Source organism: Kogia breviceps, chromosome 6, assembly GCF_026419965.1.
Source record: "Kogia breviceps isolate mKogBre1 chromosome 6, mKogBre1 haplotype 1, whole genome shotgun sequence".
NCBI lineage: Eukaryota > Metazoa > Chordata > Mammalia > Artiodactyla > Physeteridae > Kogia > Kogia breviceps.
Window position 1 is genome coordinate 28,466,451 of NC_081315.1, and position 16,297 is coordinate 28,482,747.

Here is a 16,297-nt window from a genome sequence, read left to right on the forward strand (position 1 = left end):
ATTAACCCATAAGGATAGTTTCCAATCTGTATTGTATAAACAGGGCTTTAAATGCATGTGGTTCTATGAAGCTAGGCCCATCTTTACCATGTATTGTCCTAGTCAGAATACATGGATAAGTATAGGTAAACAGTATTAAACAAGTCTTGATAATCTGAGGTAATTCTGGAATAAAACACCCATCTGAGCCCCAAGAAATATAACACTTTATCACCACATATATAGTTTTTCTTGCTCCTTATATTTGACTTCCTGTTGGTATAATATCAAGAGTGTGTTTGATATTTTTATTTTGTAAAATCTAAGTGTGGCATATACTATTACTTGGCTGTCCAAAAGCTATAGCCTCTCTCTGGCTAATAAAATCGCAAGTTTTTTTTTTTTTTAAGTAGGCCATGTACCATCTCCAGGAACTGAATCATGATTGGACCAGTTTTGACAGTCCTTTCTGCTTCATCAGATTCTTGCTTTCCCAGGCTTCCTTGCACTGAGAGATGCCATAGGACACGTTCTGGCCAGCGAGGCACAAAGGGAATTCCGAGGGGCTATTTTTCCCCTTCTCTAATTAAAAAAATAGTAGCCTTTTTCCACCTGCTGCCTTCTTTCTCCTTGTTTGAGATACTGAAATGAGGATGTGATTCCTCAAACTATACTAGTCATCTTGCATTCATAGGGTAACAAGCCTGAGAAAGAAAGTCTACACACTGTGCATGGCAGAGCAGGAGGGCTGAGCTGCTGCATTCAACATGGAACTACAACCCTCCAGAAAAAGAGGTGGTCCCTGTTAGTGAGATTGGGGGTATAGACAATGGCGATACACTTATATATACGCCATATAGAGGATGCCTAAGGGACTAAGAGAGAATGAATGTGGGATACCCATCTCAGAATTCCAAAAGGTGGAGTAGGCAGATCAGGAGTTATTCAGACCAAGGTAGGTAGAAAAATCTTTTAAGGAAAGGAATTCACGAGAGAGATCAGCACATGCAAAGGCAGAGCAATGACAGAGAATATGGCCTGATGGCTGAATACTGGTAGATAGTTTAGGAAAGATGGAGCAACAAATGCCAAAGGTTCAATGGTGAGGTTAGAGAGGGGGATAGCATCCTGATCCTAAAACAACTTTTATGCTAGACTGAGGATTTTGTACTTTATTCTGATGATAGAGTGCCACTGCAGGATATTATATATTACTATATATTTTACATTATATATTATATTCTAGAAGTTCCAGAATTTGGAGACAAAGAGATATGTTGGGATGAAGGAGAACATGAAGAATGTAATGACTTTTTAATCATCTAATAAAGTGTGCAGACTTCATTGACTACATCTTATTTAGAGCTAATGATGTCCTAGGAGAAGGTCCTGCTGGAATCAGTGGGAAATTTTCATACAAAAAGATTAGAGGATCATGCCTCTGATATGAAACCCATGAAGTGGATTCTTATGCTAAAGTGTCCAGTACAAGCCAAGAGCGGGGCTTTTCTGAGAAACAGCAGCTTCCCTCTAGATCCAGGCAAGTTTCACAGTGCGTGACAGGCATCTAACAAGAAGGCTCTGCTGGCTCCTCTTGGGTGCTGACTCTGTTCTCAAGGGCCATATATAAGCAAGAATAGCGTAACCAACCGCAGGAATGCCTTCTGATAACAGTAGAGTAGGCTGCTGCATTCATGAGCCGTGGCTGAAGTCTCCCCATCCACTGCCAAGCTGTAGAAAAAGAGTCCAGTAGGGCAAATCTGAAGTCGTAAGCTATGTGGGTTGGCCGCTCTTAGGGAGTGAGCAGTGGTGCATGCCCGTGCGTGTGTATATGAGAGGTGCAGAGAGGGAGAGATCAGGAGCCAGCTAGAGCAGAGGCACAGATCCTTCCCATAGGTAGTTTTGTGGCACTGCAGTGCCTGGCCTCCCACCCTGCAGGAAATACCACCCCTGCATCAGAGGTGGAGCCTGCCAGAAACCTGCCTTTGCCTTCTAGTACTTTGCCGCCAGCATCTGAAGGAGTTGTGGCCAAGCTGCTCATGATGCATATGGGCTCTCCAAGCTCTTTGCCCTCCGCTCCATCCTCCTCCCACCACTTCTCTAAAACCAAAGTACCTACAGTTCCATGAACACAGGCCTACTTTGCACAGCTGCCCACTTTCCCTGTGGTCTCCTTCCTTTCTTGTCTGCTTGTCAGAATCCTGTTTATCTTTCAAACCAGCTCACGGGTCACTTTGTCCAGGAAGGAGAATCCCTCTTCTCCCAGAACCACATTTGCATGATCCCCATGCCACCTAAAATTCCTGTTATCCCGTAAACCACTTCCCTTAACCCACTGGATTCATATATGTATATACACACATATGTGTATAAACATATAATGAACTTTTAATTGTGGTCAAGAACAAATATAAAATTTAACATTTTAACCATTTTTAAGTGTGCAGTTTAGTAGTGTTAAGTACATTCTCAGTGTTGGACAACAAATCTCCAGGAATTTTCGTCTTGTAAATCTGAAGCTGTACCCATTAAACAACTCTCCATTTTTCCCTCCCCCCAGTCCCTGGCAACCACCGTTCTACTTTTTGTTTCTATGAATTTGACTACTTTTGATGCATCATATAAGTGGAATCATACAATATTTGTCTTTTTGTGACTGGCTAGGGTTTTTTACTTAGCATAATGTCCTCAGGGTTCATCTACGACGTAGCAAGGATGAAAAGGAAGGAAATATCCCACTGTATATATTTACCACATTTTGCTTATCCATTCATTCATCAATAGCAATTTGGGTTATTTGGTTAGCCATCTCTTGGCTATTATTAATAATGCTATTATGAACATGAGTGAACAAATATCTCTTTGAGATTCTATTTCAGTTTTTTCAGACATATACCCAGAAGTGGATTGCTTGATCATATGGTAATACTATGTTTAGTTTCTTGAGTAAACATCATACTGGTTTTCATAAAGGCAGCACAACTTTTCATTCCTGCCAACAGTACACAATGGCTTCAATTTCTTCACATTCTCAACAACACGTTATTTTCTGTTTGTTTGATAAAGTATAGCTATCATAATGAGTGTGAGTGATATTATCTTTGCTGTTTTGATTTGTCTTTCTCGGATTGTTATGTTGAACATTTTTTCATAGCTTGTTTTTTTTTTTTGGTAATTTTTATATCATCTTTGGAGCAATGTCTGTTCAAGTCCTTTGCCCATTTTTGAATTGGGTTGAATTGGGTTGTTGGCTTTTTTGTTGTTCTTGAGTTGTAGAAGTTCTTTGTATATTCTGGATATTAACACATGATCAAATATACAACTGGTAAAGAGTTTTCTCCAATTCCACAAATTGCCTGTTCTCTCTGTTAATTGTGTCCTTTGATGCACAGAAGGTTTAATTTTGATATAGTCCCATTTGTCATTTTCAATTTTGTTGTCTGTGCTTTTAGTGACACATCCAAGAAAACATTGCCAAATCCCATGTCACGAAACGCATCCCCTGTGTTTTCTTCTAGAAGTTTTATGGTTTTAGGTCTTACATTTAGGTCTTTAATTCACTTTTGAGTTAATTTTTGTATAAGGAATAAGGTAAGGATCGAGATTCATTCTTTGGCATGTGGATATCTGGTTTTCCTAACATTGGTTGAAGATACTGTTCTTTCCCATTGAGTGGTCTTGTCACTCTTGTATCATTTGACCATATACATGAGAGTTTATTTCTGGGCTCCCTATTCTGTTCCGTTGGTCTTTATGTCTGTCTTTATGCCAGTAGCATACTGTTTTGATTACTGTAGGTTTGTAATATGTTTTGAAATCAGGAAGTGTGAGACCTCAAACTTTGTTCTATTTCAATATTGTTTTGGCTATTTGGGGCCCCTCTGAGATTCCATATGGCTTTTAAGATGGGTTTTTCTATTTCTGACAAAAATGTCATTTAGATAGGTATTGCATTGAATGTGTAGACCACTTTGGTTAGTGTAATGGACTAAATTCTGTCTTCCCAAAATTCATATGTTGAAGTCCTAACTCCCATTGTGACTGAATTTGGAGATAAATTCTTTAAAGAGGTAATTAAGGTTAAATGAGATGATAATAGTGAAGGCCTAATCAAATATGACTAATTCCTTGTAAGAAGAAAAAGAAGAAGAGAGCCCAGGGATGCATTCTTTAGAAAAAAGACCATTTGAGGACACAGCAAGAAGGTGGCCATCTGCAAGCCAAGGAGAGAGGCCTTAGGAGAAACCAAACCTTCCGACACCTTGATCTTGGACTTCCAGTCTCCAAAACTGTGGAAAAAATAAATTTATGTTGTTAAAGTTATGGCAGCCCCACCAAACTGATACAAGTAGTATTGACATCTTAACAATATTAAGTCTTCTAATGTATAAACAAGGGCTATCTTTCCATTTATTTGTTTCTTTAATTCTTTCAGCAATGCTTTATAGTTTTTAATATATAAGTCTTTTGCCTCCTTGGTTAAGTTTACTCCAAAGTATTTTATTCTTTTTGATGCTGTTGTAAAAGGACTAATTTTATTAGTTTCCTTTTGGGATTATTCATTGTTAGTATAAAGAAACACAGTTGATTTTTGAGTGTTGATTTTGTATTCTGCAACTATGCTGAATTTGTTTATTATATCTAACACGTTTTTAAAATATAATCTTTAAGGTTTTCTATGTCTAAGAGCATGCCACCTGTGAACAGAGATAATTTTACTGCTTTCTTTCCAATATGGATACCATTTATTTCTCTTTTCTTTTGCTGAATTGCTCTGGCAAGCGCTTCCTATACTATGTTGAGTAGAAATGGTGAGAGCAGGCCTTATTTGTGTTTTTACAAGTCTCTCTCACACTAGACTGGAACAAAAGTGCTTAAGAGTAGGGATGAGTCTTATTTATACCTATATTTCAGTGCCTGACATTGACTAGTATATAGTCAACATATTTTCCTAGTGAAAATTAAAGAATAAATGAAGTTTGGAGAAAATATAAGCTATTTTGAGATTGCCTCATAAATATCTTTGGAGTGATTTTAGGAATACAAATACAATAATTTCTAAAAATTTCTATAAAATAAGAAAAGTTCCTAGTACTTCACCAAAGTGATCTAGTTTAACATCAACGATGATGTTGACGGTACATACCCTTCATATAATGGAATGAGAATGATGCTTCACCTCTGTGGTCTTTCTCCTCCAAACCCCAGCCTAATCATGAGAAAAACCTCAGACAAATTCCAGGTGAGGGACATTCTACAGAAGACGTGACCATTGCTTCTCTAAAATGTCAAGATCATCAAAATCAAGGAAAGTCCAAGAAACTATCATAGCCAAGATGTAAGGAGACATGACAACAAAATGTCATGACAACAACAACAAAAGGGATCCTAGAACAGAAAAAGGACATTTGGGAAAAGCTGAGGAAATCTGAAGACGGTATAGACTTTATAAATGTTGGTTCATTTATTGTAAATATTATGCCATACAACTGTAAGGTGTTGGTGAGAGAGGAACTGGGTGTGGGATCTATGAGAACTCTACAATCTTCACAACTGTTCTGTAAATCCTAAACGATACTTTAAAAATCTGTTAAGAGGGTACATCATCTCATATTAAGTGTTCTTACCTCAATAAAATAAAAAAAAGGAGGGTTCAAGTATTGACATGGGCTGTTGGAGCGCAAGAAGAGCAGAAAGCTTGAATAGAGAAGATTCTGAATGTAGAGATTTTGGTTATGTTATGGTTATGTTAAATATAACATCAGGTTATGTTTCTTCAAAGGAGCATGGATTTCTACCATCATTCTCACAGGCTCCCTCCTGTTCTCTCTCTCTCTCTCTCTCTGTCTCTCACACACACACACACACACACACACACACACACACACACACACCATAATTTGTCTACATAGAAGTGTGTGGAAGGAGCAAACACCACTGACATGCAAGGACAGAAACAACCAATTGAGGGAGAGAGCAGAGAGCAGAACGAGGCGTGAGGTGAGATAAATAGATTGTTAAGGTGCCGATTCATCTTTCCTCCAACTGGAATGAATAGTGATTTAGGTGGCCTTTCATGTCTGACTTTGCAGGACCAGTGGGCTGGCATTCCTTCATGAGATTATAAGATTCTGAGTTGATTTTGTTTTTTTGCGCTAAAGCACGAAGAATGAGCTTTACGCATATAGAGACAATAGACAGAGCTGGCCTGATTAATCTATTTTTTTGTAAATTAAAAAGATATACATTGATATTTGTATGTGGTGGCACAGGGCAGATCTTTCCTTTGGCCTGGTTGATTCCACTGTAATATAAGCTTGATGAAATCACAGATCTTCTTTCTAGTGTACTGATGTAACCTTAATACTTGGGACAATGCCTGGCATACAGCAGGTACTCAATAAAGGCTTACTCACAAATGAATGTGTAACAAACATCTGTGTGACACTGTGCTGATAGCAAGAAACTCCATGTGCCTCTCGAGAACTCTTAACACAGCTCTGAGTGCAAATGTCATGTTCTTTCAAGGCTGTCCTGTTGATTTAATCCCTTTTGAGGTCTTAGTGCCTTATAAGTAATAGGTATTCTATAAGTTTTGTTCAAGTGAATACCTGCTTTGCATAAATATTATTTCTGAGCATTTATTAGGTAATTTGCTCAAGCCTTTGTTCATTAACCCAATAACAAGTGTTTGTAGCTATAATATTCTTAAGTATTTCCTCATAATGATAGATGCTGGCCTTACTCTTAGGTTTTGTTTAAAGGCAACAATGAGCCTAATTAACAATTTTGGCCATATGAGTATACTTTCATCTACAGCTGTTCATTTTTTTGAATTATCATACTCAGTCCCTGCTTTATTATATATATGGGTCTTAGCATACATAATATGAGCCTGCATATAATACATATGCCTAAAATATACATACGTGTGTGTTTATGTACATATATGCATGCATATATATGTACACATACATATATAGATGTGTGTATCTATGTGTATATTGTGTGTGTGTACATATATATGTATATACACACAATACATAAATAAACTGGCCTTTCATGTCTGACTTTGCAGGACCAGTGGGCTGGCATTCCTTCATGAGATTATAAGATTCTGAGTTGATTTTGTTTTTTTGCGCTAAAGCACGAAGAATGAGCTTTACGCATATAGAGACAATAGACAGAGCTGGCATAAAGTCTACATTCTTGGTCTGAAAGATGAACCTGGGGCCACTTTGAGAAAGGAAAAGAGCTAGCTGCAAGCAGAACAGGTTTTAGAGGGACTGTGAGAGCACAGTCCTGCTTCAGTCCCCACAGATAGAACACTTGCCAGTGGCTCTGGTTCTCCAAAGACTGTGGCTCTGGAGACAATGCACACCCTTGGCTTGGACCTTGCTGTTTCCATAGAGGGCATTAGGAACAGGCTGTGTCAAGGTTCCTGGAGGAGGGCGTGGGAACATAGGACCATGAGCAGACATATTCCTAAGCGCTCAGGAGAAACCATCATGAGATGCCTAGATGCCTGCTGGAAAGTATGTTGAGGGAGCACTAAAGTCCTACAGTTATGAAGATGGGGGCAAAGAGCTTCTGTAGTTTGGATGGTAATGTTACTAAGACTTCATATAGGAAGGATGCCCGGAAGTATTCAGTTTTTATCCATTTGCCTGTTAGTGGATATTTGGGTTGTTTCCAATTTGGGGCTGTTAGAGATAAAGCTGTTATGAAGATTTGTGTACAAAAAAAGGGATAGGGCTTCCCTGGTGGCACAGAGGTTGAGAATCCGCCTACCAATGCAGGGGATACAGGTTCGTGCCCCGGTCCGGGAGGATCCCACATGCCGCAGAGCGGCTGGGCCCCTGAGCCATGGCTGCTGAGCCTGCATGTCCAGAGCCTGTGCTCCACAATGGGAGAGGCCACAGCAGTGAGAGGCCCGCGTACCACAAAAAAAAAAAAAAAAAAAAAAAAAAATTTTCTCATTATTTTAAAATCCTCTTTGATTTGAAAGTATGATAGATGGGATGAGCTTTAGGCAAGTGAAATAGTCTTCAAATCATAGCTTTATGAAGCTTCAAATTTTGCAATAAAAATTTTAGACACTTTAATCAAACCGATTCAATTATCACTAAGCTAAAAGTAACAACTTTAATAATTTTCTGATTAAACGGATTATTTCCAGAATTCTTTGTTTTGATAAAATATTTCCTTTGTGGCTTCCAATGACTTTTTCCTTTCTAGGCAGAAGTGTTTTGAAATAAAGATCTTTGTCACATCTTTATATAGTTCCCATTGCTCTACACATGGTAGGAACTTGGGGTACGCATCTGCCCCATCTTTGTAAGTCTCACATTGTTTGCACATGGTCGGAACTCCATAACTAACTGAGAAAGTGGCAATGCTTGCCTCATAGACAGCAAAATTCTATTGTAGTTTTCTCTCTTCCTCCCAAATGTTTGATATCTATGTACCTTTGAAATAACATTAATTGAGTTTTGTCAGTGGAAATACCAGGATACAGTTAACAAACATTAGAATCGCTGAAGTTTAGCTAATTAATGAGTTGTAATTGCTTTGAAAATCAAGAATACTTCTTCTGTCACTCAATGTCTAGAATAGGGTAAAGCAGCTTCCATAAGATTTTTTTTTAAATTCCAGAAATGTAAGGAGACTAAAATAGAGAGAAGCAGCAGTAATCATGGAGCACAACCTTTATTACTTTACCAAGGGAAGTTGGATACTAACCCGAAAAAAACTGCATCAAAAGTGTGAAAAAAAGTGTACATTGACATTGTTTTATGGTCCTTGGGGTTATCTCTGCTCTCCTGCACATAGCACATTGCCAAGAATATGTTTTACCAAATTTTTTATTTCACTCTCAGGATAGTCCTGGAAGCAAGTTAATCATTATTTCTGGAAGAAACTGAAATTAATATTACTCTTGAGGACCAGAAGAGAGCAGATGAAACCCAGAAAGTGTAATATACTTCTTATGGCTGGGAGTCCAATACCGAAGCAATCGTGTTTTGGCATCTGAAATTAAACCGTATTGTTCTTATTTGTAATAGTATTTTCTCTCCTATACTGCCTCTGTGCCTTGAACAAATGAGGGCGCTCACAGCTGAACTGATTGCTATGGTTACAGGGAATCTGTGTTACATCTCCTGGAAGTAAGATATTCTTTGTACCCTTCTTTTACGAAGCACAATTCTCTCATGACTGTACCCCTGCCTTAGGCTCCTGTTGAAAACACAGGAGGGCTGCTTTAAGGTCCAGGCTCTAGTCCACCCTCTTGCCCCACTCAAAAGTGCACACCTCTGACACCCACTGCTATTTTCACCAGACGACCTGCTAGCTGGGTTTCTGGAGTTTGGGGGTTGTAAGCAGGTTTAGAGTGGCTGATACAAAGAAATCTGTGAGACCTGTAAAGTTATATTTATTATTATAACTTATTTGGTAAGCACTGGTATTGTCATTGGCACCAGACAACTGAGCCCTAAGACTTCCGATGTTGCAATAGCTAGCACTAACAGCGCTGGTACTGACAGAGGGCATGCCTTTCCTGGGCCGTGCCTCTCTCCCCTGGGCTGGATGGGGAGCTGGGTCTTCAGGCTCTGTTGGGTGAAGGGCTGGTCTACAGTCAGGCTTATGTAGTTGAGTTCATCTCCCTAGCATGGATTGAGAGCCTACTGTATGCCAAGTGCTCTCCTAGGTTCTGGAAATACAAAGATGAATTGGTCTCTTCCCTCTTGGGGAGTTGAGTCAGATGATCAGTATCTTTCCAAGGATGAAAGAATAAGCTATGAAAGACTTCTTTAGATATTTTATTTAGGTTTTCCAAAGAACTTGACTGTGGCTGAGAGCAGATTTTTTTGTTGTTGTTAAGAGAAAGGTTGAAGGTGTGAGCGGTGGTGATTGACTCTAGATGTTTCAGTGATCTTAGAGGCTGGAACTAGAATACTATTGCTTACTCTGTACAGTTTTCTATATATTTTAAACTGTATCTCATGTGTCCTTGTGTCTTCTTTAAGTTCATTTTTTCACTATGTTCTTTTTTTATCCTCAGGACAATATATTTATAGATGATTTTTTTTTTTTTTTTTTTTTTTTTTGCGGTACGCGGGCCTCTCACTGCTGTGGCCTCTCCCGTTGCGGAGCTCCGGACGCGCAGGCCCAGCGGCCATGGCTCACGGGCCCAGCCGCTCCGCGGCATGTGGGATCCTCCCGGACCAGGGCACGAACCCGTGTCTCCTGCATCGGCAGGCGGACTCTCAACCACTGCGCCACCAGGGAAGCCCTGTAGATGATTTTTTAACCCCCTTTTTCTCTCTCCCTTGTTTTAAGATAGTTCCCTTGGTAATTGCAGCTGTGTTGAAATTGGAACCGAAATAGGGAAGTTCATGTTATAATTCATTACTAATGAGTTCATACTTTGCAGGAGAAAGATATTCATGGCATGAACTAAGCTGACTGGTTCACTCTCTGGAAGGAAGAGGTTTTATTTCTTGGTTGCAAATCCAGCTTTTGGACAAGGCTTGCTGTTTTGTACAAAGCACATTTTAAACCTGATTTTGTTGTTGTGCAGGAAGCGATCCAAGGAAAGCTCAGGGTTTTAGGTAAACTGGTCAGTACCAGATCTTGATGGAGATATATTCATTCTCTTTCTGTTGTTTTAGAGTGGTTTGGTCAGGCGTTCAGCAAAGTGTCAATCTCCAGGCTTGAATATGGGCAGAAAATCTTGCTGTCCTGACAGTGAAAGAAGAGAAGCCATTGAGAACTGGACACATATTTCAACAATGAATTTCACAAGTCAGAGATTTTTAAAGAGCTATTTAGGATAATTTTAATAGAGATATAAGAATTTTCAGCATGTTTAACATTCATGCCAGTTGCTGTCCTTTGCAAAGTGGGATAATTTTTATTTTGTCCCAAATAACACATTGTTCAGTATTTAGGCTGCTCAGATAGGTTTGCCTCTTTGATTTCAGTAGGGTCCTTCTGCCTTTTCAGTTCTTCCTGATATTATTTAGGTTACTTTTCTTTCTGGAAGGATGTGAAAATGGAAAGTACAGTCTAAAATTGACCTGCTTTTTTTTGGTCATTTTAGGCTGCCGTGATTGCGCTCCTGTGTTTGCTTGTGACAGTAATACACCTACTGACTTAGAATTGGACGGGAGCCAGAGTATGAAGGAGGTGCACCCATTCATGGAATGGAGAAAATCGCAACTGTGAGAGATTTGGCTGAATTATTAGAAGTACATTTTTTTGCAAAACCACTTTGGATTGCAATATTTACAGCCCTAACATTTTACTATGTCAATCTCCTTGTTTATTTATTTATTTTTTTGCGGTATGCGGGCCTCTCACTGTCGTGGCCCCTCCCGTTGCGGAACACAGGCTCCGGACGCGCAGGCCCAGCAGCCATGGCTCACGGGCTTAGTCGCTCCACGGCATGTGGGATCTTCCCGGACCAGGGCACGAACCCGTGTCTCCTACATCGGCAGGCGGATTCTCAACCACTGCGCCACCAGGGAAGCCCAATCTCCTTGTTTATTGAGGATAATTATTACTATGAAAGGTGTTAATCAGCTTCAGAAAGGGGACTATTGGGAAGCCTAGTAGGCCTCTTAGGGTTTTACACAGCAGGTAGTTGTGCCTTAGAGACCGCACCTTCTCTCACACACACACACACACACACACACACACACACACACACACACACACACACACTACTGTCAAGCCTCGTTTTTTTTTTTTTTTTGCGGTACGCGGGCCTGTCACTGCTGTGGCCTCTCCCGTTGCGGAGCACAGGCTCTGGACACGCAGGCTCAGCGGCCATGGCTCACGGGCCCAGCCGCTCCACGGCATGTGGGATCTTCCTGGACCGGGGCATGAACCCATGTCCCCTGCATCGGCAGGCGGACTCTCAACCACTGCTGCCACCTCGGAAGCCCAATCAAGCCTCTTTGAAGCAACCCCATATGAAATTTATTCCTGGCCACATGAACAGGAAGTTACTCGTGGGGATTCACCTCCAAGGAAGCTTTGTAGAGGCCTCCTTGGAAAATGTTCAGCCTCCTTGGAAAACATTCTCAGGGAGGTTTATGGAAATGATTGAAGATTAGGCTTGATGACTTGGTGGGTATTGAAGCAATTATGAGGAGACATTTAATGAAAAATGAATAATAATATAGCATTTAACTGGTACCAAACATCAACACAAGAGTAATCTGTATTAAGAGCTTTGAGTTACTTATTACAGCTTCTCAAAATGGGTTCTTGAGCTGTGTCCTAGTTGTATTTTAAAATTAAAACAGAAATAGTGCGTCTCTTCTTCCTTATTGCATTGCTCAGGCTGAGAGGACTTAGATGCCTTCTCCAGATATGGAATTATTTCCAACACTCTGGCAAATTGAGGGAGATTTTTGGTTTGTTGTGCTGGCTGGTCAACCAGCTGTATCCTCAATAGGTTCTGTTAAATATTTTGTTTTTCTCCAGAGATTTTATTTCTGACTCTCGATTTGTAATGTGGATATTGGCTAGGTATCCCAATATTCAGAGTAGGTAGCTGAAATACTCCCAAACAGGAAAAAATGAAAAGAAGTCTGAGCTGTTTTGTTGTTGGTTGGAAAGGGGATTGTTTTATGTTTTCCACCAAACATTACTCTTCCCTTGTTTCCCCCCTTCCTGCATCCTCAGAGTAACTATGAAGAGTGACTTTCACTTCATACATTGAAATTTCTGTCTTAAAACTTGATAAAATGTCCATGCAAACTAGGTTTCTTTCTTCCTTATTCTATGTATTTACTGTTTCTTTATTCTTTGCTTTTTGGGGTCCCTTACCTCTGTAATCATTTATAAAACCAGAATCCCAATTAATTATTAATGGTGTCATTTTGACAAAAGGAGAGAGCCTTACATTTCAGGTAGCTATTCGCAAATTATTCTTGAGAGCTAAGTCTTCAAGGGATTACATTCATAGAAGAAACATGGTGCTATTAAATGATACTTAGTCTCCAGTCAGTAGGTATAAATTCTAGAGTGTCTAACAAGGTGGTAAACTTTTCCAGGCCCCCATTTTCTCATTCTGACAAATAAGAATGTTTTACTAGATGTTTTAGCCATTTTTTAAAACCCTAATATGCTATGGTTTGGGAATTTATAATCCACAGATGTTGATTATAGTAATTAAAATTCTCCATCCCTGACCAAAGTATTAACTTTAACTAAGATGTTAGAAGTAAACCTCTATGAAAGTATTTTTAATTTAGCTAAACTAGAGCCTTCAAGAATTCCACGTTTAGGGGCTTCCCTGGTGGCACAGTGGTTGAGAGTCAGCCTGCCGATGCGGGGACACGGGTTCATGCCCCGGTCCGGGAAGATCCCACATGCCGTGGAGCGGCTGGGCCCGTGAGCCGTGGCCGCTGAGCCTGCGCGTCCGGAGCCTGTGCTCCGCAACGGGAGAGGCCACAACAGTGAGAGGCCCGCGTACCGCAAAACAAAAAAAAAAAGAATTACACGTTTAATCATTCAAATTGTAAAAAGCCATTCACTCCCAACTAACAGGAAGACATTTCTAGAAGGGCCGTGGTGGGTAGCATTGAGAATGTGTGGACATCTGGAATGAAACCTTTCCACCTTTTCACTGCTTTTCTTCCCTCCCCAGGAATTCCAAAGCCAGCTCTTGAACTTCATATTTCTGGATTGTAGGTATATAGGGAATGGAGTTTAGAGTATGTACTCTTAAATCTCCCATCTTCACAAGACCCTTGAAATAGTGTTCATAACAAAAAAACCCCCCTCTATATTAAAAAATAGTATTTTAATAGAGTACTATAGACTTTTTAAAAAAGAGATACTGTAAATAAGGGAATATTACTAAAATAACTATCAAGGGATGAATGTAAGAGAAATTTTCTATATTTTCTAGAATAAAGTCCCTTGAGTGATTACAGTATTGAGGAAAAAGACTGATTTAGTTAAAAGTTCACAGTCCTATTCAAAAAGTGTTGATTTAGAACCTACCATGTTCCAGGCATTCCAGCAGTTGCTTTATTTTTCATCCAGTTTAATCCCCACAGTGATACTATAAAAAAATATTATTATTTTCTTTTCAGATGATGAAAATGAACATCAGTAAGCTAGAGCTTCCTTGCCCAAGGGTTTAAATTGAGTTTCCTGGCTCCGAGTTTCAAGGAAAAAAAATCATCTGAATCCTTTTTTCCCCCAGAAATTAAATTACTCAAGTTCTCACAGTCACTAATAGTATACTAAACAAGTGTTGTCTACGGCAGCGGTCCCCAACATTTTTAGGACTGGTTTGGTGGATGACAATTTTTTCTGCAGAGGGTGGGGTGTGGGGAAGGTGGGGGGATGGTTCGGGCCATAATGCGAGCCATGGGCAGCAGATGAAGCTTCTCTTCCTCACCCACCGCTCACCTCCTGCTGTGCAGCCCAGTTCCTAACAGGCTGCAGATGGGACCAGTAGCAGTCCCGGGGGTTGGGGACCCCTGTTCTATGGGAATCCTTACACTAAAAAGACAAATGATTTGGAAGTAATGTATCAAAACAGCCAGCTCATGTATTGCAATTACATAATTTATATATAAATGGATTCACTTTGGTACTGCATTCTACTTATAGGTTTGCCCATGCCATAGTAATTTGCTTAGCTAGCCCTTTTTTCAAGAGATAGTGCAAAGGTGAACATCAACCCGTGTCTCAGCAATTACCTGATTAATGAAATCCATATCAATCTGGATTTATCTTCATGCCATTATGGGAATATACTATAATTATTATAGTTATACTCAAAGAGATCAATTTGTCTTGGGTGTTGAACGTTGTGTAATATTTTTTTTTTTTTTTTTTTTCGGTATGCGGGCCTCTCACTGTTGTGGCGTCTCCCGTTGCGGAGCACAGGCTCCGGACGCGCAGGCCTAGCGGCCATGGCTCACGGGCTTAGTTGCTCCGCGGCATGTGGGATCTTCCCGGACCAGGGCACGAACCCGTGTCTCCTGCATCGGCAGGCGGATTCTCAACCACTGCGCCACCAGGGAAGCCCCGTTGTGTAATATTAAATCTATGTCTTGGAAAGTGGTCAACATTATAGAAAACACGTTTGCCTACTTTTCATAGTTCAAAATAAGTAAGCACTTTTGATATGAAAAGTGGTTTACATCAAAAAGTTAATAAAGCTTTACAATTTTTTAATACCTTTTAACACTCAGAGAAAAGGACTAAGCGATCAATGTTAAAGTTCCTATTTTAACATGTAAAAACATCCAAAAGAATGGGCCTCAGATTGGTTGACAAGCAAGCCACACTTTTTGCTTCTCTTTAAGCCTGTTTGATTGATTAATGAAATCTTTTCAAAGAGAGGGATTTCTTGCTGTATGGTTTCTCTGGGCCCTGCCTGGAGGAAGTAAAGCTTGGAGGGAGTGGTTTCTTAGGAAGATAGATGACGCTTTCACCAGGACTGTGTCTACTATTCAGAATCTTTTTGACTGCTGGAACCCACATGCTGGGAAAGCCCGGATTCTCTGATGGGAACATGCAATGTCATATGCTCAGTGTCTATTCAGAGGGGAATGGTCCTTTTCCTTTTATCCTCATGCAGGGAGGCATGGACCAAAACAGTGGTGGGAAAGACCAAGTTGCAATTTACAAAGCAAAACAGGTACCTAATTAAGCATGAATTAATGGAATCAAATTCATTCATCTGTACATTATAATTGGAGCTTATTTCCCTCCCCTTGAGAACACTGATTTCAAGCAAATTCTAGCCACTGAACAAGACCAGGTCTGCTCTTATCCTTGACTGACTGCAACCTGGATTGAAATGAAGCATATGCATCAAAATTCCCCAGCTAAATTCCACGTTCTCAAATATCTGTGTGATGCTTCATGGAGTGTCTTCTTCATAAAAGTTTGATCCTCCACACACACATTTCTCTGTCCCCAAAGACTGTGGAATACAAAAATGAACCAAGACATCTCTTACTTTCATTGAAACCTGGACAGGAAAGCTTAGAAGGAACACCATACTTTCAGGTTCTTTTCAAGGGAATAAATGAAAGAAACGAAACAAAACACATACCTCTAGGTAAAGTCGTCCTCCTGTTTAAATCTCTGACTATGCCCTTGCTGATCTATCCTATTCCCCAGGAAACACCTGCCTCTCCAGTTGGCCCTCTGTTGGTTAATGACAGTGTGTCAAGGGGAAGCAGCATTTCCTCTGTGTTAGAGGTTTCTTTGTTAGAGCTGTATCATATTCAGGCATTTTTCTTTCCTTTCTTTGATGGAGGAAAGATGCAGGATG